The sequence below is a fragment of the Sus scrofa genome, chromosome 9 (genome assembly GCF_000003025.6).
Source record: "Sus scrofa isolate TJ Tabasco breed Duroc chromosome 9, Sscrofa11.1, whole genome shotgun sequence".
Lineage (NCBI taxonomy): Eukaryota > Metazoa > Chordata > Mammalia > Artiodactyla > Suidae > Sus > Sus scrofa.
The window spans coordinates 49,464,899-49,491,818 of NC_010451.4; the positions used below are offsets into that span (position 1 = coordinate 49,464,899).

Sequence of the window (26,920 nt, forward strand, 5' to 3'; positions counted from 1 at the left end):
CAGTCAGAAAGAGAAAGAAATACCTTATGATATCACTTAATCTGGAATCTAATATACGGCACAAATGAACCTTTCCACAGAAAAGAAACTCATGGACTTGAAGAGAATGGCGGTTGCCAAGGCAGAGGGAGCAGGATGGACTGGGAATCTGGGGCTTATAGATGCAAACTATTGCCCTTGGACTGGATAAGCAATGAGATCCTGCTGTGTAGCACTGGGAACTGTATCTAGTCGCTTGCAATGGAGCATGAGGAAGGATAATGTGAGAAGAATGTATATATATATATGTGTGTGTGTGACTGGGTCACTGCTGTACAGCAGAAAATTGACAGAACACTATAAACTAAAATGGAAAAAAATCATTTTAAAAACTCACTGAGCTGTGTACTTCAGAGCAAGTTTTATTTATGTAAATTATCCTTTAATAAAACTGACTTGAAAACTGACTGAAATGACCAAGCCAACTGAGCCAAATATGTATTTGGGCTAAATATAAACTTGAATACTATTAAAGACCTAATTATTTGTACTGTTCAATCACAAAATGAGAGCAAGGAGAAGAGAAGCCTCACACATCCTTCATAAATAGATTTGTTGCAGTTTTCCCATTTTTCCTAGACCTCATGCCAGGCATTTATGTCCATTGATCAAAATCCTTCCATTTCCTCTTCTAAGTGCTCTGACCTCCTCCTGCTCCCTAGGCTATGGGATCCAAGAGCAGAGATGCTTACTCCCAGCTAACCTATTCACAGGTATGTTCATGCCTCTCTTCCCAGACCTGGGCACCATCCCAGGACAAGTGCAAAAAGAGGAAAATATAATGAAACCGGGTTGATTTCATTTCCATCAGATCCCCCCTGATTTCCTCTGGAGAGTAGCTGATCTGACACTTACTGTGCAACTTCTCAACACCGTCTACAAAACTCTATCTCTTGGCAGTCAGTCCTGTATCTCAGAATAGGAAACCTTTTTTTTTTTTAATGGATCATTGACCCAAATTAAAAATCAGTTATGAACCAGACACCAAAGGATCTCCTTGTGGAGATGAACTATGAGCCATGTTCTGAAGGAAGACAGGAACGTGACTTAGCAGAGAGAAAAGGGAAAGACATCGCCTAAAGCAAGGGACTAAGAAGAGAACAGAGAACAGGTCTGACTGCCTGGTTCACTGGAATCTTCTCTCGGAAAATGCAACAGTGTCCCAAAATCCATACACCCACGAGAAGTGCAAATTTTCTGTGCCTTCTACCTCCTCTCCTTTCAAACTTTTCAACATGGCCAAGCTGCTTTTCTCCCCTACACTTGTGCATTTTCCTTCCCTACAAAAAATAAATAAATAAATCACTCCCCTGCGGGACAGAATTGAACCATTCATCTTGACACATAATAATGTTTAAAGCTGCTCCCAACCTGCCTCTTCATCAACTTTCAGTAACTACTACTTTTAACCCACTTCTTTAGCCAAACTTCACAGCTCATCATTTTAGCAAAGTGCCAAATAAACTGCCATTCCCATGCTTTTGCTTATGCACATACTCCTCAGGGAGAATGTTTACTTTTTGCACTATAGTTTCTCTGCCCTCATCTTTCTCAGAGAACTTAGCACGTCCCCAGGGGAGTCACTGCTCTGGGGGCTTGACCTCTCCTAGCTTATCCCATCTTCACACCTCTAAGATGTGTAACAATAACACTCCTCTCTAGTTAAGCAACTAGGGCAAGTACTTGAATCACTTGCTTTAAGAACAAGAGGATAGAAACAGCATTTTAAGGATTCAATATCGAATCTTAATTAAAGTCACGCTGTTCTATATAGTATAGTGTCTCTGCATGGGATCTTAGCATAAGTGAATTACTTTGTGTGTCTGTGTTGATTATTCAAATAAGGTGGGCAGTAACCTTTAGTTACGTTACATTTGAGCTTTAAGGATGGCATTATAGAAGTACACAATCTTCTTAAAATAGTTGATGAATATTTGATGAACAGCTTCCCTTCACTCCTACCAACAGCTTATCAAGTCATGAGTTTTTCCTGTGGAATTTTCATCATTGATAAAAACACAGATGGATTAAGCCCTGATACAATGTAGTCTTCCAAAAGATTTCAGAAATTACTTTTCAAAAAAAGGATCCTGTAGTTTTGTCCAAAGACATGTATAAAAGTGTTAACAAATTTGTTTTTAATTCTCAAAAACTGGAAACACCAACTATAATGGAAAAATTAAAATAAAAAATTTTTTAAAACTGGTAACAAGCCAAATATCCATCAACAATAGAATAAAAATTATGAGATATTTTTTACAACAGAATACACACAGTAATTTTTAAAACTACCAATATGTACCATAATAAAAATGAATCTCATAGACATAATATTGAGTGAAAGCAATCAGACTGAAAAGGATATACCACAAGTCAAAGTCATGAAGGAGTGACAGAGACTCAATTTACCTTCTTACTCTGAACAATTAGAGAAAGGACAAATGATCCTGGCAAAAGGGATGAGTCCAATCACTCCCCCTGCAGCAACCTGGGGAGCTAAGTTTTCAGGCTGCAGCTCACTGAATTAAAGAGACAGAGCGCAGAATTCAGAGACACCAAGACAGCTAGAATTTTTCAAACAAAATAATACACAAGAGGAAGCATATGAGGGAGTTTTAAAGATCTGTGGAGAGGTACATACAAGTATTTCAGTAGTGAGCTACAAATGTGAGAGAGGAGACTGTCAGAAGCCAATTAAAGATCAAATCAATAGTCAGTATAAGTCTTGGAGCTCCCACAGGACCTGGAATAGTTTATTTTCCAATTAGCATTGGTGAAAGATGGCCTGATGCATGGAGCATCAAGTAGTGTCCTCGAAAGAGTGTAGCCTCAGTATTGGGGTCAAATTAGTCCTACACCTAACACTGCCTGGAACTTGCCTTAACAAAACCTAAAAATCAGTCCTCAAATATGGCCAAACTGAGTTCACTTATTTGTATGCACCTTAGAACAAAACCCCAATCTTTAAAGAAATACAACAAAATCCAGCATGCAGCAAGGGCACATTTATCATGTCTGCCATTCAATCAAAAATGACCCAAGGAGTTCCCATTGTGGTACAGTGAAAACGAATCTGACCAGGAACCATGAGGTTGCAGGTTTGATCCCTGGCCTCGCTCAGTGGGTTAAGGATCCGGCCTTGCCATGAGCTGTGGTGCAGATCGTAGACACGGCTCTGGTTCTGCATTGCTGTAGCTGTGGTGTAGGCTGGCAGCTATAGCAACGATTAGACCCCTAGCCTGGGAGCCTCCAGATACTGCATGTGTAGTCCTAAAAATAAAAAAATTTTAAAATTTTAAAAAGACAAACAAAAATGACCAGGGAAAGGAGTTCCCTCATGACTAGCACCCATGAGAACACGGGTTCAATCCCTGGCCTTGCTAAGCAGGTTAAGGATCCAGCGTTGCTGTGAGCTATGGTGTTAAGCCACAGACATGGCTCGGATCTGGTGTTGCTGTGGCTCTGGCATGGGCTGCCGGCCACAGTTCCAATTGGACCCCCTAGCCTGGGAACCTCCATGTGCCAAGGGTGCGGCCCTAAAGGACAAAAGAAAAATGACCAGGGAAAGAGGATCAAGATGTCAGAGTATGACGACGAAGAGCTCACCTCCCCCCAACAAAAACATCAAAAATCCGTCCACATGTGGAATAATACTCACATATACCCAACTGGAAACTGGCAGAAGATCTCTCATACAATGAAAGCTCCAACAAAGATCTCCATGTAACCGAGTAGAATGGGAGAAAAAAAACATCAGGATGGGACAAGCACCCCTGAGAGGGATCTGTGAAGGAGGTAAGGTCCACATGGGCAGACACTCACCCTGGAAAGCCACCCTGGCTGTTGAGAGGCCCACCGGGACAGGCAGAGGACTGGAGGGGCCTAGACTCTGCTTGCAAAAACTGAGTGCATGATGGCTTGCTGGCCATCAGGGCAGAGGGACAAGGGTCACCTCACCACACTTCTCAGTCTGAAACAAGCACCAGGTAGGCACAGGCTAGGCATCAAATCTCAGCAGATGGGCCCTGGGAGAGAATTCCGTCTAGCTGTGTGAAGACAGCCTGAGGGGCCTGGGGTGTGGTCCAGGCCAAACCTTGGAACCCACTGTCAGCTGCCCGGGGGTGGGTCCAGCCACAGCAGATGTTGTTGGCACACACGCTGGGTGGCACCAAAGAAATGCACATCTCTTGGGGAGGAGTACATAGCCCTAGGAAGAAGAACTCAGTGGTTCCTTTCCTGGTGGGAGCACTTCAGCTCCATTCACCCCTCACGGCACCTTGGAGCTGGATCTCCGGCAGACAGGTCCCAGGTAGCAGCATAACCACCTCAATCCCTACAGTCACAGGACCCCAGCACCAGCTCACTTCATGCCACAGCCCCACTAGGTCGGAGATGAACACTGCAGTAAAAGGAATGTAATGTTGGGCTTCTCCTGGGCAAAACCATGGAAACCTACACAGGTGGCATATAGGTTTGTTGTGATCACACAGGCCACACTTGCTTCAGCACTCTCCTCTTTTGGGACAGAGCATGTACTCAAGGACAACACACACTCAGGGCTTCAACTCCAACAACTGGAGAGAAGACTCCACCACCAACAGGGCCATGAAGTCGGGGAACAAAGAAGAGGCCCCATCCTATTCCCAGCACAGACTCTGAACACCACAACACCAATCACACCCCTACCAAGGGAATAATGGCCAGCATACCATGAGGAAAGATGTAGCTGGCATACTACCAAAACCAGCCTTCACATCAAAAATACTGGGCTCACAGTCTACAAAGGGACCCTCCTTCAAGACCACAGTAGATAACTGCTTCTCCTAAATTCATAGAAACAGAGAAAGTTAAGTGAAATGAAAAAGCGGAATGACCCCCAATTAAAAGAACAAAATAAATCCCCTGCAATAAACAAATGACAAAGCAGACCTCACCAATCTATTAGATCACAAGTTTAAGAAGGAAGTGGGTGCCAAAGAGGGTGGGGAGTGGAATGGACTGCAAGTTTGGTGTTAGTAGATGCAAACTATTACACTTAGAATGGATAAACAGTATGAGGAACTATATTCAACCTCCTGGAATAGACCATGATGGAAAAGAATGTGAAAAAAGAATGTATATATATATATATGTATGTATAACTGAGTCACTTTGCTGTCCAGCAGAAATTGGCACAACACTGTAAATCAACTATACTTAAAGCATTTTTTATAAAAATAACCAAAGAATCAAACACATATATAACCTGGAGGAAAAAAAATTAAAAGAACCCCAAATTATACAGATGATAGGATTAGCAGGTACATTAAAACAGCTATTATAAATAGTATAAATGTGCTTCATATATTCAAAAGGGAGGAGGAAAACATGATTACAATGAATTCAGAAATAGGAGATATAAAATAGAGCCCTAAATTGAACTATTAGGGTTGAAAAGATAATACCTGAACTGAAAAATACACTGAGATTAGCAGCAGATTAGACAATTTTTGGAAGAGAAGATTAGTGAAAAGATTACACAGCATTCACTGATATTAAACACACGGAGAAAAGACCAAAGAAAATGAACAGTTCATCAGTGTACTATGTAACAGTATCAGCAAGTTTTATACATATATAATTAGAATCCCATAAAAAGAGAATGGGGGAAGACAACAAAAATTAGATGAATAGATATTTTTCCAGACTTGATGAAAACTATAAAGTCATACAGAAGTTTAAACTTTTTAAGAAGAAGAAAATCAAGAAAACCACACCAAGACATCATAATCAAATTGTTCTTTTTTTTTGTTTGTTTATTTTTTTTTGGTTTTTTGGGTTTTTTTTTTTGGTTTTTGTCTTTTTAGGGCCGCACCTGAGGCATATGGAGGTTCCCAGGCTAGGGATCGAATAGAGCCATAGAGGCTAGCCTACCCCATAGCCACAGTAATGCCGCAGGATCCGAGCCATGTCTGTGACCTACACCACAGCTCACGGCAATGCCAGATCTTTAACCCATTTAGCAAAGCCAGGGATCAAACCCAAGTGCTCATGGATACTGGTCAAGTTCATTAACCGCTGAGCCACAGCAGGAACTCCTCGAATTGTTGAAAACCACTATGACAAAGAGAAAATCTTAAATGAAGCCCAAGTAAAAAGATACATTATATGCACAGGAAAAAGATAAAATTAACATGTGGGCGAGAAGAAAATGGAGAAACATCTTTACTGGGTGCAAAGGATAGACCATCTAAAATTCCACATCCAGTAAAAATGCCTTTCATGAATAAAGACAAAATAAAAACTACTTTGAACAAGCAAAACTGAAGTTAATTACCAGCAGATCTTCATTATACAAAATATTGAACAAATTCTTCAGGCAGAAGGAATACCAGATAAAAATTGGGAATTGGGCTGAACACAAAGGAATGAAGGACACTGAAAATGGTTAAATATGTGTGTCAATATAAAAGATGCTCTTAAGAATGTTTCCTAAATTTCTTTAAAAGATGACTCTTTAAAAATAGTAATTTATTATGAGGTGCAAAATGTACAACACCAATAGCATCAACAGGATGTATGTTCAAAATTTCTAGAACACAATGTTGGAAGAATGTATTTCAGCCCAAAGGAAAAAAATATATATTATTTTTCAAACAGGCAAAAATAGCCTTTATGAGTGGTCAGAATAGTGGTTCTCCAAGGGGGTGGGGGTCTGGGAGAAGGCTTTTTGGGGTACTGGAAATATTTTATCTTGATCCTGATGGTACTTAAGTGTATATAAAAAATTTATCAGACTTTTACATTTAACAGTGTATGAATTATTCCTCTCTTTAAAAAAAATCCTACCAGGTAGGTTCAGAGGTCATTAATGACTTAAAAATCATCATTTTTCCTTCCATGTAAAAATATATGGAACAGTAGATTCTTCCTCTATCCAGTTCATTATAAGAATAAAATAAAATCTGAATAATTTAATGACAGGTTGGATTTTATATTTTCAAGTGTTGTGGTCTAAATTTTTCAGAATCTCTTAGTCTCATAATTGGAAGCCATCAGACAAGGGTTCTAACACCATCAGAATTCAGATTTCTGTACTTGCCACCTTTGCATTTACTTCACTCCTAGCTACCTCTACTTGTATACTTCACCACATCAAAAATCTAAAGTCTAAAATATTAAAAGTCTATAAGCAAATTCCTTATATCAAAGTACCCACCTACTTTCCTCCCCAAATTCTATCCCCTTTTTGTTCCATTTTTTACCTGGAACCACTAATATCACTATTACCCACTTGAAATATCATCTTGGAGTTTTCCCCATCTTTAACTAAGGTTAATCAGAGCTGTACCTGCCAGCCTATGCCAGAGCCACAGCAATGCCAGATCAAAGCCGGATGTGTAACCTACACCACAGCTCACAGCAACGCTGGATCCTTAACCCACTGAGCAAGGCCAGGGATCGACCCCACAGCCTCATGGTTCCTAGTCGGATTCGTTAACCACTGCGCCACGACAGGAACTCCTAACTCACTAAGGTTTCTTATCCTCCCTCTTTAACATCTCTGACATGTGTCCTTTGGGCCTTAACCCTACCAGCTTATTGGAATAAACTTCTAACTAGTGTTCTGGCTCCAGTCTCTCTCCATGCTTTCTGAGCACCACCAGATAAATCTTCCCCCCTCTGTAGTTCACGGCACTTCCCCACTGCCAGTGTTCCAGGTGGTCACCATCCTCTCTCTGCAGGACAAAATTCAGATTCCTTAACATTCAAGGCCTTCTGTACTGTCCCAATCTACCTTTCCAAACTCACCCTCCCATTAGTTCCAATATACCCCCTCCCATTAGTTCCAACATATCCCTAACACTCCGCCAGTACTCATTAAAGGCACTATGCAAATCCTTCTTAGACCCTTACTCACATTTTGATCCCCGCCTAAATGTCCCTCCTTTTTAGTATAACCAAATATCACACATCCTTAAAGAAAAAGACGGACATTCACCATCCTCTTTATTTTTGGGGGAAAAAAAATCTTTGAAATTTGTTTGCAGTTCTAGCTAACATTTACCTAGAAATGCTTCTAAACTTCAGTTCCATATTCTTTAACTTTTTACAGGTACAGTTGTTTTTTTTTTTTTTTTTTTTTTTTTTTGGTCCACACATCTGGAGGAAGCTCTTGGACATCAAGAGACTCAGAGATTTTGAGTACTTTGAAATAAATAGGATGACATTTCACAAGGGAAATAGTTCCCACATGGTACTTCCACTATGAAATGGAAAAGTGGTAAAGTCATCTGAGCAAACTCAGAAAAGCTTGATTCACCCACTGCACCTCCAAACCACCTTTCCACAAGTATTAGGTGTTCTTCAAAGCTAGGACTTGAAGACTGCATACTGTCACTATTCACAGGCACTCAGAAGCCAGCATATTTGACTCAATTGAAAATTAGGAGTTAGAAGACCTGGGTTCCAGTTCTATTTCTTTTACCAGCTGGCTGTGTAATCCTGGATCACTCCCTCCCAATCTTATCTTCTACATCAGTAGAAAGACACAGAGGATCCTACACTGTTGGTGGAATGTAAAATGATACAACCACTATGGAGGTACCTCAGAAAACCACAACTACCATATGACCCAGCAATCCCACTCCTGCCATATATCCAGACAAAGCTTTCCTTGAAAAAGACACATGAACCCGTATATTCACTGCAGCACTATTCATAATAGCCAAGACATGGAAACAACCTCAATGTCCATCAACAGATGAATGGATTAAGAAGAGGTGATATATATACACACAATGGAATGCTACTCAGCCATAAAAATGAACAAAAGGCCATTTGCAGCAACATGGATACAACTAGAGACTCTCATACTAAGTCAGAAATAAAAAGACAAATACCAGATGCTATCACTTATATCTGGAATCTAATATATGGCACAAATGAACCTTTCCACAGAAAAGAAACTCATGGACTTGGAGAAGAGACCTGTGGTTGTCAAGGGGGAGAGAGAAGGGGAGGGAGCAGGATGGACTGGGAATTTGGGGTTAATAGATGCAAACTATTGCCCTTGGACTGGATAAGCAATGAGATCCTGCTGTGTAGCACTGGGAACTATATCTAGTCACTTGTGATGGAGCATGATGGAGGATAATATGAGAATAAGAATGTATATATGGAGGTGGATCAAGACGGCGGAGGAGCAAGACGTCGCACTCATCTTCTCCCATAAACACATCAAAAAAACATCTACATGTAAAATGACTCGCACAGAACATTTAGTGAATGCTGGCAGAACAACTTAAACCTCCAAAAAGGACAAGAAATTCTTAACTGGGTAGAACAAAAGAGAGAAAGAATCAGGACGGGACCAGCATTCCTGAGAGAGCACTATGAAAGAGAAAAGGAATCCACATCCTGGGAAGCCATGTAACTGACGGGGAGATCAGCCGAGATGGAGGGACCTCAAAGTCACCAAGAAAAGTGCGGCAGCTGGGATGAGGAGGGCAAAGCAGAGTGAGATGCACAGATCATCTGAACTACCAGCCTGGAAACCACAGCCTGAGACACTCGGGTGGGGGCTGGACGCTAAGACTTAGGCTCCAGAGGTCAGTCCCGGGGAGAGGACTGGAGTTGGCTATGTGGGGACAGCCTAAGGGATTAAGAAGCACTGTGCCATGGGTCGGGGAGTGGTGTGCTACGAGCTGGGGAGTGGAATACCACAGCAGAGGGAACCCAGGAGAAGGTCTGGGCCCGCAGCAGAGGCAAGGCACCATTGTTGGGGCAGGCCAGAGGAAGAGGGGTGGACCACCATAGGAAACTCCCTGTACACATGCAAGCTGGCTCTCAGAGGGCAGGAGGCTTCTGGTGCAGACTATGGGTGGCGAGAAGCCACTTGCTTGAGCTACAGGAGACTGGCTGCTTCTTGGGCAGGGTATAGGTAACCAGGCACCTCTTGTGTGGGCTAAGGGCAGCAGGGGGCTAAGCACAACATGGTAACCGTTGCGTGATCTACAGGCGGCAGGGACAGACTGTAGTGGTCATCTCAGAGGCCAGATGGAGGCAGGCCTGCCACCACTGGGGGCCTGTGAGTGGGTACCACCTGCAGCCTCAGGGGTCAGCAAAAAAGAGGGCACTGCAACCAACCACCACACATTATTGCGCACATCCCCCTGGGAACACACCTGCCCCGTAGCTGCCACTGCCAAACACTCTGGGCAGTGCCCAAACACTTGATCACTGTCCCTTCCCAGGAACCTGCAACTAGGAGCAGCTTGTGCAGCACCTCCTGTGGGAGCTAAGCAGTAAGAAGTGCTTCTTGAGTAGTCTGCAGGTGGTGGGGCAAACCACTGCAGTTATCTCTGACTCCAGAGGTGGGCATGGCCTGCCACCACTAGGGGTCACTGAACAGGCACCACCTGAGGCCCCAATCACCTCAAGGGCACCACAGAGGAGGGCACTGTGACCAAACACCACCTGTTGCTCTCACACCGGCCCTGCTGCTGCCACTGCCTAACCCTCCACGCAGTGCCCACACACTTTATCTCTTGTCACTTCCCAGGATCCTCCAAATAGAACCAGCCTGTGTAGCACCTCCTGTATAGCCTAAGTGAGACAGGGTACTTCTTACATGGTCTGCAGGTGGCAGGGGCAAATCACTGCAATTATCACTGATTCAAGGTGGATGTGGCCCGCTACCACTAGGGGTCCCTGAACAGGCACCACTTGCAGCTCCAATCACCTCAGAGAAGGGCACTGCAATCAAACACTACCTGTTTTTACTCTCATTCCCCTGTGAACTCACACACCCTGCTGCTGCCACTGCCAAATGCTCTGGGCACCTTGTAAATCTGCCCAAGGCTCTTTATGACTTCCCAGGGCCCTGCAACTAGGAGTAGCCTGTGCCACCTTCCTGCAGGTCCTTGCTGCTATTAAGAGCCCAGCAACCAGGCACCGACTATTAGCCCTACCCATTGCCTCCTTCTCCCTGGAAACCAACTCAGCACCCTGGGAATAACAGCTTGCTCACACCAAAGAAAGAGACAACCAATAGTCAAACTCCCATTCCAAAAATAAATAGTAACCCCCCACAAAATACAAAGGGGTGCTATTGCATAGAAGTAGCCCTCCAAGACTACAGTTTGGATTCCCTAAACTCAGAAGAAGAAAAACATAAGATGAAGAAGCTCAGAAACCATTCGCAGTTAAAGGAACAGATTTCACATGAAGCAGCAAACAATGAAACAGACATCTCTAGTCTGACATACACTGAGTTCAAAAGGGAGACAGTGAAAATACTCAAGGAATTAAGGCTGAATATCAAGGAATTAAGAGTGTATGTGAAAGTAATGCAGATTTTTTGGAAGAACATAGAAAAATTAGAAGATTTTCATTTGCAGAGATGCAAACTGAGCTAAAGACACTAAACAGAAGAATGAATAATGCAAAGGAATGAATTAGTGATTTGGAAGAGAAAATAATGGACATCACCCTATCAGGAAAACAAAATTAAAAAACATGAAAGCAATATAGGAAATCTATGGGATATTGTAAAGCAGGCCAATCTACACATAATAGGAATTCCAGAAAAAGAAAAAGGGCGTTGAAAATATACTTAAAGATTATGTCTGCAAACTTTCCAAATCTAAAGGAAACTGATATCAAGATACAGGAAGCACAGAGGGCCCCAAACAACTTCAACCCAAATAGGCCCACACCAAGACACAGTATAATAAAAGTGGCAAAAGTTAAAAAGAGGATTCTAAAGGCAGCAAGAGAAAAACAAAGAGTTAATTATAAGGGAATCCCCATAAGGCTATTACCTTATTTCCTTACAGAAACACTACAGGCCAGAAGGGAGTGGCAAGATATTTAAAGTGCTGAAAGGAAAAAAATCTGCAGCCTAGAATACTCTATCCAGCAAGAATACCATTTGAAATGGAAGGGGAAATAAAGAATTTCTCCAACCAACAAAAGCTAAAAGAGTACAGCAATACTAAACCCATCCTAAAAGAAATACTGAAAGGGCTTCTCTAAATAAAAAAAGAAGAAAGAAGAAATAGGATGGAGGAAACCACAATTGGAAAGCCATCACTTAAATAAGCCAGCATACAGATCTAAAAGAGGGGAAAAAAACTGTAAAAGCAATGATAAAACAAGTAACAGCAAAAGCAAAAGCATAAAGATGTTTAAAAAGGACTTCAAAATCATAGATTGTGGGGAAGGAAATTAAGAAAATCTAGATTTTTAGTACTGTGTTTGAGCCTATATGACTATCAGGCTAAAGCAAGCAGATACAGGAAGGGGTTAAAATACTTAAAAAACAGGGCAACCATAAATCCAAATCAAACATTACACTCACAAAAACTAAGAAGAAAAGTACTTGAACACAAAATAAATGGAAATCTTCAAACAAAAAAGGAGAAACACAGAATCAACTGGAAAACAAGGCTCAAAATGGCAATAAATACATATCAATAATGACATTAAAAGTCAATGGACTGAATGCTCCAATCAAAAGACAAAGAGTTGCAGACTGGATAAAAAAGCAAAAACCTACAATCTGCTGTCTACAAGAGAGATTCACCCTTAGGGCAAAGGACATATACAGATTCAAAGTGAGGGGATAGGAAAAGGCACTTCATGCCAATGGACAAGATAGGAAAGCAGGAGTTCTGATACTCCTATCAGACAAAATAGACTTTAAAATGAAGTCCATAAAGACAGAAAAAGGAGGGCACTATTTAACAGTAAAAGGATCCATTCAAGAAGAGGATATTATAATCGTCTATATATATATGCCCCTAATATATGATCATCCAGATACCTACAACAAATACTAACACACATAAAAGGAGAAACTGATGTGAATATGATAATGGTAGGAGACTTTAACAGCCCACTGACATCAATGGACAAATCCTCTAGCCAGAAAATCAGTAAGGCAAAAGAGATCATAAATAACACAATAGAAAAGTTAGACTTAACCGACACTTTCAGGACATTACCAAAAAAAAAAAAAAAAAAAATCGAAAGAAAATCAGAATATACGTTCTGCTCAAGTGCACATGGAACATTCTCAAGGACTGACCACATACTAGGGCACAATGCTAACCTCAAACAAATCTAACAATATAACAATTACTTCAAGTATCTTCTCTGACCAAAATGGCATCAAAGCAGAAATTAACCACAGGAAAAGAAATGAGAAAAAAACTAGCTACATGGAGCCTAAATGACATGCTACTTAAAAACCTATGGGCCAATGAGTAAATCAAGAAGGAAACTAAAAAATACCTCAAGACAAATGATAATGAAAACACAACCACTCAAAATCTATGGGATGCCGCAAAAGCAGTGCTTAGAGGGAAATTCATAGAAATACAGGCCTTCCTCAAAAAAGAAAAATCTCAAATCAACAACTTAACCCACTACCTACATGAACTAGAAAAAGAACAAACAAAACCAAATTCAGCATAATGAAGGAAATCCTAAAGATTAGAGAGGAAATCAATAAAATATAGATTCAAACAACAATAGGGGGGGGAAAAAAATCAATAAAACCAAGAGCTGGTTCTTTGAAAAGGTAAACAAAATTGACAAACCTCTGGCCAGATTCACCAAGAAGAGAAGAGAAAAAAAACCCAAATAAAGTAAGAAATGAAAAAGGAGAAATCACAATGGATACTGCAGAAATATACAAAACCATAAGAGAATACTATGAACAATTATATGCCAACAAATTTGACAACCTAGACGAAATGGACAACTTCCTAGAGACTTACAGCCTACCAAAACTGAACAGACCAATCACTAGAAATGGAATTGAATGTCATAAAAACACTCCCTACAAATAAAAGTCCAGGACCAGATGGCTTCACAGGCGAATTCTACCAAACATACAAGGAGGAACTTATACCCATCCTCCTTAAACTTTTCCAAAAGGTTGAAGAAGGAACACTCCCAAAGACATTCTATGACACCACCATCATCCTAATACCAAAATCAGACAAAGATACCACCAAATAAGAAAACTATAGGCCAATATCTTTGATGAATACAGACTCAAAAATTCTTAACAAAATTTTAGCCAACCAAATCCAACAATGTATCAAAAAGATCATACACCACAACCACGTGGGATTCATCCCAGGTTCACAAAGATGGTTCAACATACACAAATCAACGTCATACACAACATTAACAAAAGAAAAGTCAAAAACCACATGATCATCTCAATGGATGCAGAAAAAGCATGTGACAAAGTCCAACATCCATTCATGATAACAATTCTTACCAACGTGGGTATAGAGGAAACATACCTTAACATAATAAAAACCATTTACAACAAACCCACAGCAAATACAATACTCAATGGAGAAAAGCTGAAAGCCTTCCCACTAAAATCTGGAACAAGACAAGGATGCCCACTCTCAGCACTGTTACTCAACATAATATTGGAAGTCCTAGCCACAGCAAACAGACAAAAGAAATAAAAGGTATCCAAATTGGAAGAGAAGAGGTAAAACTCACTCTACGCAGATGACATGATACTATATATAGAAAACCCTAAGGACTCAACCCAAAAACTACTCGAACTGATCAACAAATTCAGCAAAGTAGCAGGCTATAAGATGAATGTTTATAAATCAGCTGCATTTCTGTATACTAACAATGAAATATTACAAAAGAAATACAAAAATACAATACCTTTTAAAATTGCACCCCCCCCCCAAAAAAAATCAAATACCTGGGAATAAACCTTACCAAAGAAGTGAAAGACATATGCTAAGAACTATAAAACATTAATCAAGGAAATTAAAGAGGATGCAAAGAATTGGAAAGATATTCCATGCTCCTGGCTTGGAAAAATTAATATTGTAAAAATGACCATACTACCCAAAGCAATCTACAGATTCAATGCAATCCCTATCAAATTACCCATGACATTTTTCACAGAACTACAACAACCCAAAATTTTATAAAAAGACCCAGGATTGCCAAAGCAATCCTGAGGAATGAAAACAAGCAGGAGGCATATAACTCTCCCAGACGTCAGGGATTACTACTGAGCCATAGTAATCAGAACAGTGTTGTACTGGTACCAAAACAGAAATACAGAACAATGGAACCAAATAGAGAACCCAGAAATAAACCCAGACACCTACAGTCAATTAATCTTTGACAAAGGAGGCAAGAATATAAAATGGGAAAAAAACAGTCTTTTCAGCAAATGGTGCTGGGAAAACCGGACGGCTACATATAAATCAATGAAACCTGAACACACCCTCACACCATGCACAAAAATAAACTCAAAATGGCTTAAAATCTTAAACATCAAGACGAAACACCATAAAACTCCTAGAAGAAAACAGGCAAAACATCAACCTTAAAAATGTTTTCTCAGGTCAGTCTCCCAAGGCAACAGAAATAAAAGCAAAAATAAACCAATGGGACCTAATCAAACTAACAAGATTTTGCTCAGCAAAGGAAACCAAAAAGGAAGGAAGGAAGAAAGAAAGAAAAAGACAACTTAACAGAATGAGAGGAAATAGTTCCAAATGATGCAACTGACAAGGGCTTCATCTGTAACATAAACCAACTTATACAACTCAACTGCAAAAAAGCCAACAACACAATTGAAAAATGCGCAAAAGACCTGAAGACATTTCTCCAAAGATACAGATGGCCAACAAGCACATGAAAAAATGCTCAACATCACTGATTACTGGAGAAATGCAAATCAAAACTACCATGAGGTACCACCTTACACCAGCCAGAATGGCCATCATCAAAAGTCTACAAACAGTAAGTGTTGGAGAGGGTGTGGAGAAAAAGGAACCCTCCTACACTGTTGGTGGGAATGTAAATTGGTGCAACCACTGTGGAAAACAGTATGGAGACTCCTCAGAAAACTAAAAATAGAACTACCACTTGATCCAGCAATCCCACCCCTGGGCATCTATCCAGAGAAAACCATGACTCGCAAAGACACATGTACTCCAATGTTCATTGCAGCATTATTTGCAATAGCCAAGACATGGAAACAGCCTAAATGTCCATCGACAGAGGAGTGGATCCAGAAGATGTGGTACATATACACAATGGAATATTATTCAGCCATTAAAAGGAAAGAAATAATGGCATTTGCAGCAACACGGATAGACCTAGAAATTATCATGCTAATTGAAGTCAATCAGACGATGAGACACCAACATCAAATCCTATCACTTACATGTGGAATCTGAAGAAAGGACACAATGAACTTCCTCGCAGAACAGATACTGACTCAGACTTTGAAAAACTTATGGTTTCCAAAGGACAGAGGTTGGAGGGTGGGGGGACGCTGGGGGTCTGGGATAGAAATGTTATAAAACTGGGTTTTGATGATCATTGTACAACTATAAATGTAATAAATTCATTAATATAAAAAACTACCATGAGGTACCACCTCACACCAGTCAGAATGGCCATCATTAGTAAGTCCACAAATAACAAAGGCTAGAGAAGGTATGAAGAAAAGGGAACCCTCCTACACTGTTGGTGGGAATGTAAACTGGTACAACCACTACAGAAAAGAGTATGGAGGTGCCTCGGAAAACTAAATATAGAACTATCATATGACCTAGCAATCCCACTCTTGGGCATAGATCCAAACAAAACTTCCCTTGAAAAAGACACATGCACCCATTATGTTCACTGCAGCACTAGTCACAATAGCCAAGACACAGAAACAACCTCCATGTCCATTGACAGATGAATGGATTAAGAAGATATGGTGTATGTTCACACAATGGAATACTATTCAGCCATAAAAATGAACAAAATAATGCCATTTACAGCAACATGGGTGGAACTACAGACTCTCATACTAAGTCAAGTCAGTTAGAAAAAGACATACCTTATAATACCACTTATATCTGGAATCTAATATACGGCACAAATGAACCTTTCCACAGAAAAAAAACTCATGGACTTGGAGAAGAGACTTGTGGTTGCCGCGGGGGAGAGAGCTGGGGAGAGAGCAGGATGGACTGGGAATTTGGGGTTAATAGATGCAAACTATTGCCCTTGGACTGGATAAGCAATGAGATCCTGCTGTATAGCACTGGGAACTACATCTAGTCACTTATGATAGAGCATGATATGTGAGGAAAAAGTATACATGTATGTATGACTGGCTCATCTTGCTGTACAGTAGAAAACTGACCAAACACTGTAAACCAGCTATAATGGAAAAAAATCATTTTAAAAAAGAAAAATTCAGACAAGATGAATTCTGTCTAACTCTAAAGTTACATTGGCATCCATCTTTTACTCATCTTTTCAACCTCATTATTATCCTCACACCCCCAAGAGTTAGCAAAGAGGTTTACAGTTAATAAGTACCTGCATCATCTTGATTCATTCTTGCCACAGACCTCTGAAGTAGCTATTGTTATAGAGGCTCTGAGGGTTTGAGTAATTTATCCGAGTTCCCAGAGCCTTCAAGAGACAGTAAAGAGTTGAGTCTCAGAATTTCCAAACTGATTTAACTCCAAAGTCAAGTCTTTTTCTACCACTTAAGTGGCTCCACTAAGATTTGCTCAAAAAATTAACTATAACTGATCAGAAACATTGGCCAAAGATGAATGTTGAAAGACATTTACATTTAAATACTAGTCTTGCTATGCAATGTTTTTAGGCTTCATCCCAGTATTAGAATTTATACTTTATATTTGTATAACCTTCTATGATCCATCTACATTATTTCGTAATTCTTGTACCCTTCAAGTGTTAATAACAGGCATTATTAACGCCATTATTTAAGAGAAGAAATCAAGGCTTGGAAATTGTTAAGCAACTCTACCTGAAATACAAGATGCAGATGTAACACAGTAGCATGGTTAAGGCTCTGGATTTTGAATTTCTGCAGGCCTGAGCTCAAATGCCAGCTTACTTGCTTATCTATAAAACATCAAGGGAATTACTTAACTTCTTATGTAGGAAATAAGAGTTGTAGTAGTATATAACTTACAGGATTTTTAAGATGATAAAATGAGAAAATGGAAGGCAAAAGGAAGGCAAAATATAAGTATTATGTCTAGCATACAGTAACAAATATTAACTGTTATCAACCACAGAACTCCCATATCTAAATCAAAAGTATATGTTCTTACTACTACCCCTCTTGAACTTTTGCACTACTCCATATCCACCAATCTCCTTTGGATATGATTTAAACATAGCTTTAGACTCAATTCAGTGCAAAATTAGCAAACTAATAAAAGGTGGACTTCTGAGTTATTTTCCAGGCATAGTGATGGTGGTCGATTTGCCTTGAACTGTTCATGAACTCTTGCCCAGTACTCTAATGACCAATTATTGCACCTGGGAGGTAATTGTGCCAATTAGAACACCTTCCCAATTGAGGATCAAAGTTTTTATCCAGGTAAAGATGACCAGCCTGTAGGAGGACAGAACCTTGGAGTCTAGCCTCATTAGCACCACATGCTAAACAACTGATTTAACAATTCCAGATTCATATCAGTATTTACTCATCATTTTTACTTTTTTGTTATTTTGGGGGTTTTTTTGTTGTTGCCATGGCACGTCCAAGTTCCTGGGTCTGGGATCAAACCCATGCCACAGCAGCAATTCAAGCCACGGCAGTGACAACACCAGATCCTTATCCTGCTGAGCGAGCAAGGAACTCCCCATGTTTACTTTTTGATTGTTGAATGAAAATCCTCAAACAATTAGTTGGCCTCTATTTTTGTTATGGTCCCTCAGAGCAGCTGGAAGGAAATTTTTAGACAGAAAGCACTATTTTTCTTTTTTCCCCCACATCTATTCACTATTAAAATACCTGGAGTTTCAAAATCAGAGTGTTGATATAGTAACTCTCACTGGTTGTGGGCATACTGGCACTGGATCAAAACCCCAGCCAAGTTTTAGAGTCGTAATTTTATTTTGATTTTAATTAGTATCAATTAGGCCCAAAAAATAGACAGTTTGGATAAACAATGTGAGGTTGACTTTAACAAGTAAATTAGATATTTTGCAGAGAAGGGGGGGGATTAAGGGAGACTCCATTTTCTTCCAGCCCCCTGACTCTCCCCTGCGGCTGTTGCTGCAGGCAACTCACGCTTTCAGTGCTATCTTTGTTAATGTCTTAGAAAGCGCCCCCTATCTGTTTAGGAGTATCAAAGGTGGGAAATCTGCACACCTCAGATTGCCTTGGGGGTCTGAGAATCTTATGTTATACAGCATGACGTTGGCACCTCATGTATGAAAGATCCTTTTCCTGGGAGTTTTTCAAGGTTTTTAAGCTGGAAGTCCAGACAAATTCCCCTTCTCCCTTCTTTTTCTGCACCCATTTTTCTGGATGCAGCTTGTCTTATTAATGAGGACTCTATATGGAAGGCATCCAGCGGTATGCTGGTAAATGTTTAATAGTTCTGTTTTAATTTAAAAAGAGAAAGTACATATGGGTGTTCTCTGATGGCCTAGAGCTTAAGGATCCAGCGTTGTCACTGCTGTGGCTCGGGTTTGATCTCTGGCCCAGGAACTTACACATGCCACAGGCATGGCCCGAAGAAAGTATATATGAATGTATGTGTATTAAAATTTTGTTGATACAGAATGTAGTAAACAATTGACAGATAATACATAATACTCTATCATCAATCCCATGTTACCAACTGATTCTCAGTATGCCTTCATTCACTGACTCTTACAGAACTCATCACACACATAGGTGTTCGGAGAAGCAGTCCATTCTAGGCTTCAGACGTCCTTACGTGTCCTTGCTGAGTCTGCCAAACGTCATGACCTCACCATCTTCTGACCCTGAGCCACTTTTGTGCTAGTCACACAGGCAATGAAGTAGGTAATCACCATGGCGTGACTATGGGAGGACTGGCTTATATAACCTCCATGTGGACCTGTTAACGTTGCCTTACAGCCCAGACGTGTACCAATGTGATGTCACTGAGCAGAGAGTTAGGAAGAGATGAGTATCATGCCAGTACCTAGTATTTCCATTATGTAGATACAATAGACATCAATAACTTCATGGGCACAGGTAATAGCAAAATGTAGGAAAATAATTAGGAAGCAGTCAGGGATAATATTTCTCTTATGGAATTCAGTCTAATGTGATTTGAGTTCATATAATTTTAAGGATATCCATTTTTCACAACCAGCAAGCAAAATCCCTGAAAATGTAACAGTCATCTCTCTTAGGAGCCACCATGAGCCAGCCCAGAATGTCACTGGATACATCACAGCCTGGTAGCCACAGTGCTTATCAAGTTCTTAACACTGTAGACCATTTAAGGACCCTGAAAAACAAGACAGAAAGATGTCCCACAAACTGCAAAGGCCAGTCTTCCCCTTTCATTTGCCTTTTCCAAATACCTTTTTTCTACTACTCCAATTTTTGTGGAGTGGATCTTATGTAGCTATGAGCCTCCAGTCTCATTATCTGTCACTGAAATGACTCAGACTGAACAGTCCAGATCAAAGCGGATAAATAGTCAAAGTTTCCAAACTTGGAATGGGAGAAGGAATCTGCCATTGGTTTCTCAGCCTATGCTGTTTTCTAGGTTTGAGCAAACTTAGGTCCTAACCCCTGGTTTCTAAGACAAAACCAATGACTTCTTGGCTCACTTAGGTCAATTCATCACTTGACCTGCCCTTGTGAAACATGATTCAAGTCTGTCTCTATAGAGTTCCTTATGTCTATTTGGGGTTACTTGGTTTTGAGAAAAGGAAATCACAGGAAACCTAGAATCCTAATTAGTGATGATTAGATAACATTCACACACATCCTCCTAAGCTCCATTAAATCCCAACTTTTAATCAGTACTCAGGCCTCCTCCCTCTGGTGTCAGATACCAGGACTGCACCAGGAAAGACCTCTGCCATTGATGTCACATTGAAAAAAAGAAAAAGACAAAAATACAAACAAAAACACTTGTAATTTAAATTCACTGGTTTCCAAAATAATCACGTCACCTCTTCACTGGAATCCACAAATACATACACGTGTGTGTGTGTGTGTACTGCTATGTACTACAGAGAGATACAGATCTGTAGTATATACATATGACTTTGTTCATTCACTTTTACAGATTGTCTATAGCACATTTTTAAGCAATGCTGCCTTTTCTTTGCTCATATGACTAAGTCACACACACTTTTTTTTGCTATGGAAGTCTTGACTGAATTTGAGGATGTGTGTTTTTATTTGTAGAAACATGCCTTTAAATCACTTCTCCAGGGAGTTCCCGTCGTGGCGCAGTGGTTAACGAATCCGACTAGGAACCATGAGGTTGCGGGTTCGATCCCTGCCCTTGCTCAGTGGGTTAACGATCCGGCGTTGCCATGAGCTGTGGTGTAGGTTGCAGACGCGGCTTGGATCCTGCGTTGCTGTGGCTGTGGTGTAGGCCGGTGGCTACAGCTCCGATTCAACCCCTAGCCTGGGAACCTCCATATGCCGCGGGAGCGGCCCAAGAAATAGCAACAACAACAACAACAAAGACCAAAAAGACCAAAAAAGACAAAAAAAAAAAAAAATCACTTCTCCAGGTCAATCCCCCTAGATCAACGGTTCTCAACACACTAGACTCACATGACGAACTTCTTAAAACTGTCATGCTACATTCCTCATCTAATGAAATTGAAGTTATCCAGATGATGCCAATATGAAATCACAATTAGAACTACTACCCTAGATGATCAATGACTTAGTGTTAACAGTTCAGTGCATGATTTCTCCCACCCTATCTATGCTCATACAATCATACAAATACATTCCAATGAGTTTTGATTAATTAAAATAGCATATTACTATGCACACTACTCTGCAACATGCCGTTTTAATACAATGGTTTACTGTGGACAGCTCTCCAAGTCAACACATATAGTCCTAACTCAGAAAAAATTTGGATTGGGTCACTTTGCTATACAGTAGAAAGTGGCACAACACTATGAATCAACTATACTTTAATAAAAATTTTTCAGAGTCGCATAATAAGAATACTATTTTGAGGAGTTCCTGCCGTGGCTCATCGGTTAACCAATCTGACTAGTACCCGTGAGCATATGGGTTCAAACCCTGGTCTTACTCAGTGGGTTGGGGAACCGGCATTGCTCTGAGCTGTGTGTGGTGTTAAGTCAAAGATGCAGCTCAGAGCCAGTGTTGCTGTGGCTGTGGTGTAGGTCGGCAGCTACAGCTCGAATTCGACCCCTAGCCTGGGCACCTCCATATGCCACGTACGGCCCTAAAAAAAGCCAAAAAAAAGTATTTTGAGATTAATCTGGTGGTATTACACAGGAAGAACTGGAGAGCAAAAACATCAGGTATCTGTTAATGAGTCAAATGAGATAGTCTAGGAATAAGAAACAAGGTTTCCACTCATCTAGAAGACAGACAGTCACAGACACAGAGAACAGACTTGTAGTTGCCGAGGGGGAGGGATGGACTGGGAATTTGGGGTTGCTTGATGCCACTATTGCATTTGGAGTGGATAAACAATGAGGTCCCTCTTAGAGCACAGAGAACTATATCCAATCACTTGTGATGGAACATGGTGGAAGATATTCTAAGAAAAAAAATGTATACATATATATGTGTATAACTGGGTCACTTTTCTATACAGCAAAAATTGATAGAATGTAGTAAATCAGCTGTAATTTAAAAAAAAATAGGGAGTTCCCATTGTGGCTCAGAGGTAACAAACCCTACTAGTATCCATGAGAATGCAGGTCAGATCCCTGGCTCTGCTCGGTGGGTTAAGGATCTGGCGTTACCATGAACTATGGTGTAGGTCACAGATGGGACTCAGATGCTGTGCTGTGGTGACTGTGGTGTAGGCAAACAACTGCAGCTCTGACTCAACCCCTGGCCTGGCAACTTCCATACGCCACAGGTGCAGCCATAGAAAGCAAAAAAATATATAGAATTTAAAAAAAAATAAGCAGCAAAGTTTCCAACTAGAGAGATGGAAGTAGGGATAGACAGATCCATGGAAGAATTCTTATTAACTGGTATAGGAGACAAGGAAGTGGGAAGAGTCAAAAATAGCTATGGGTTTAAGCTGGTAAGCCTTAAAGAGTAATTCAGAGAAGAAGTCATTATGATATCAAATTAAATGAATAAAAAATGACTAGTTCAGTTTTACATGAGCCTCAAATCCTGCCCTATGGGTTCCAGACTTGCCTAGCTAGCCCCCACAATTATATAAACCAATTCTTTGCAAAAAAAAAAAAAAAATCTTTATACCTCCTATGGGTTCTGTTTTCCTGGTTGAACCCTAACATGGTGGCCTCCATTTGTACAGTAAAATATGAGGCAAGAAAGATATGAGGCAAGAAAGGAGATGATGGAAGGAAAAAGGAAGAGTCAGAGAGACTGAGGACCTATGAGGAATAGAATAATTCAGAACGACCATTGGGAGAGTTCTTAATACATAAAGCTGTGTGTTAATGCTGTCTTCCCAAATATATGAATATGTCATTAGAGATTAAGCCTGTACATCCTTAAGGATGGCACACTGTCCCTTGATTGGTATATATTCACTGCATTACTGATTCTCCCTTTCTCATCCCATGGCTGTTTTTTCTTATTTCTGCTTTTCTGACCCCTCTTTTAACTAAGGTAGTAGATAAAAGATTTAATGAGGCCAGTTACCTATCTTTATCGTCACAGATCAAGGGGAGCCTATGGTTTGCTCCAATTGTCTCAGAACTCTTGCTTCAAAAATGGGAAGGGGCCTTTACTGAGTTCCCCAATTGTCCAATTCATAGGGATCATGTAAAAATACCATTCCAATACTCTTCACAATACGATCAAGGTACTGCCTAGAACAGACCCTACCAGTATATGACTACCATTTGTCAGGTTTTACATGACTAATGAGGGAATTACTATACTTTTAAAAGCAACTAGAGATTATAGTGGACAACTAGCGATCCTCCCCAGATCTCTCTCGTTTCTTCTAGTCACACCAATTCACAAGGGTGGACAGAAGGCTTCCGGGAAGCCACCAGTACCCTACCCTCCCTTCCTCGTCCAAGGAGAGGGCCCCAGAACCAAAGCCAGCCAGTCAGAATCCCCTGAATTGTTCAATCTGGAGCTGAGAGTGAAAACCCTTTTCTTTCTACACAGTGGTGAGGCTGTGAGCCCAGGAACAGGCTGTCGTGCACCATTCACAAGACAAACAGATCACAGCCATGGAGAGCAAACTTGTGGTTCCCCTGAAGTGGGATCGATGGGCAGTTGGGGGTTTTTGGATGCAAACTGTTATATTTGGAATGGATAGGCAGTGGGGCCCTACTGTTCAGCACAGGGAACTGTGTGTGATTGGGTCTCTTTGCTATACAACAGAAGTTGAAGAAACATTGTAAATCAACTATAATAAAATAAAAAGTTAGGAAAAAAAGAATGTATATATATGTGCAACCCAATCACTTTGCTGTGCAGCAGAAATTAACACAGCATTGTCAATCAACTATACCTCAATAAATTTTTTAAAAAATAAAAAAGAGATTAACCAACTTGTTGAGGAAAATGAGACCTGGGATGAAGGACGAACACCAGCAGTGTGGCATCCTTGCTTTAATTGCCCCCACCTGTACCCTTTCCTTCCTTGTTGTCCAGTAGAGGTCCCCCCCAAAAAAAAAGTGGGAATGAGACCAGCTAGGTCAAGTTGGCCTTCCGTGACCGTATCCCCAAGGAGTCTTAACCAATACAAATCCTAATCAAGGAGAGAATCCCAAACATGAGAGACGCATAAATGGGATGAAACATTAAGTTGTAGCCTGGAGGCGAGCTTGTAAACAGGAAATGAATCTGGGAGCAGGAACCAAGAGATCAGGAAAGGTCAGAGTACAAAGCATGTTGTGCTGGCTTGTCAACTATTGTCCCTTGGCTCCAAACTTTCCCTCTGGACCCTGCTTCACGACACTGAGGCAGGGATTGGTAAAACCTCACCTCTCTGCCAGTCAGATCCCTCTCAGGTTCTGTTGATAGACTGCTGGTCTAGAGAAGGGGCTCTTTCTGCTCACTTGCTGTTTCTCAAAGCATTGGCCAGAAAACTCTTCATCTCAGCAGTGGCAGTGAGCTGCAGTGACGATTGGTGATCAGGTTTTTCACCCTCACTTATCAGGCGCCCCTGCAGAGGCACCATCACCAGCTGAACAATGCTCCTTCAGATGTCCAAGTCCCAGCTCCATGGGGTCCCCAAACCAGTCTCCTGCGGCAACAGCAAAGTCAGAGCCCCTCCTCGCAGTCCTGGCTTCCTGGGGTCACACTCCTGTTAAGCTTTGGGCTCTAACACTCCCAACTAGTCTCTCATCCTGCCCTGGGGGACAGCCTAGGATCTGCATGTACCATCTCCATGTAGCCTCCATCCCCTGCTCTGCCTTTTCGTTCTCCCAATACCTATTGAACAAACTCCTAACGTTAAATCCACAGAGGAGAAAATCATGGACCTGGAGAATAGACTTGTGGTTGCCAAGGGGGAGAGGGAGGGAGTGGGATGGATGGGGTGCTTGGGGTTAAGAGATGCAAACCTTTGCCTTTGGAATGGATTAGCAATGAGATCCTGCTCTGTAGCACTGGAAACTGGTCACTTATGATGGAGCATGATAATATGAAAAAAAAGAATGTATACATGTATGTGTAACTGGGTCACCATGCTGTACAGCAGAAAATTAACAACACTGTAAACCAGCTATAATGGAAAAAAAATAAAATTCTAAAAAAAAAAAAAAAAATCCCACTTTAAAATGCATCTGGTGTTTATTTGCCAGATCAAACCCTGCTTAGGATTGGGTCTGTGAGTGAAAGTGGTTTTCAGAACATTAGCACAGGCTCCAGTCTCCCAGATGTCCAAGAATCTGGGAGGAAATGGAATGGAATGGACATTTTAAAGGTATATTTTTGTGGGTAGACACTCATTATTTGGGGAGAAGGATGCTATTTCTCTCAATTCTACTGTGTTACATATTTTACTTAACCTTACCACGTACCTATTTTTGTCAAAGATTAGGAGATGAAGGTTCAGTAATTTGCCCCGTGAAATCCAGCTAGTTAGTGGTAAAGGTGGGATCAGAATCTAAATCAATTTTCTATCGAAGTCCACATCTAGAACCTGTAAGACCCACCTCCATGGCTTCAGCCACAGGACCACTGAAGCTCCCCCTCAACACCCCCTTTGACACTGTCTTAGGCGGTTGCCCCCCCAATGTGCTGACTGCATGTTTACTCAGATGCCCCTTTTGAAGGCCTAACTACTGAGGACATGCAGGAGCCTCCTGCACTAAAGTGCTATTTCACACAGGGAGCTGGAAGGGGTAGGCAGCTAGAAAGGATGGAGCTGGTCTTGCTGAAGCACCCCAGTGGTGTGGGTGGAGGGAGCAGGCAGGAAGTAGGGACCATTACAACCACACTGGTTGAAGCAATTAGACTACATGGTAACCTAATGCTCAGTAAGAGAAACCTACTTGTTCTCCGCATTGGCATATCCCTCACCATTACCCACAATGTCAGCCCCCAACAAGCAACAAACTTGTATTTCAATCTGAGCATCCATTCAGATATAACTGTGACTTAGAACATCTCCTAGCACACACTCTGCATGAATGTTGGCCCTTTCTTAGGCCCTGTGACTCTCTGGTCTCTGTGGCTCAACCATTTCTATGTGAGCTAGCCAAGGTCAGATTTGACGTAAAACAGAAGCTTTGGATTAGGAGTTCCTGGGACGGAGACCAACTCTACTGCTTACTGTATGATATTGAACAAATGACTTCATCTCTCTGGGGCCCTCAAAAAGGAGATAACACTGTCATGTGATCCTACCTATTACTATTTTCTAGGCATGTTGCTCCTATTTGACATGCACTGTCTCAA

At 41.0% G+C, this 26,920-nt stretch overlaps 1 protein-coding gene across 7 annotated transcripts in view; it reads right to left on the minus strand.

The window, feature by feature from the left end:
- Positions 1-26,920, minus strand: part of LOC102164776 — a 341,561-nt gene that overhangs the window by 282,802 nt on the left and 31,839 nt on the right. The gene's annotated exons all lie outside the window — the stretch shown is intronic.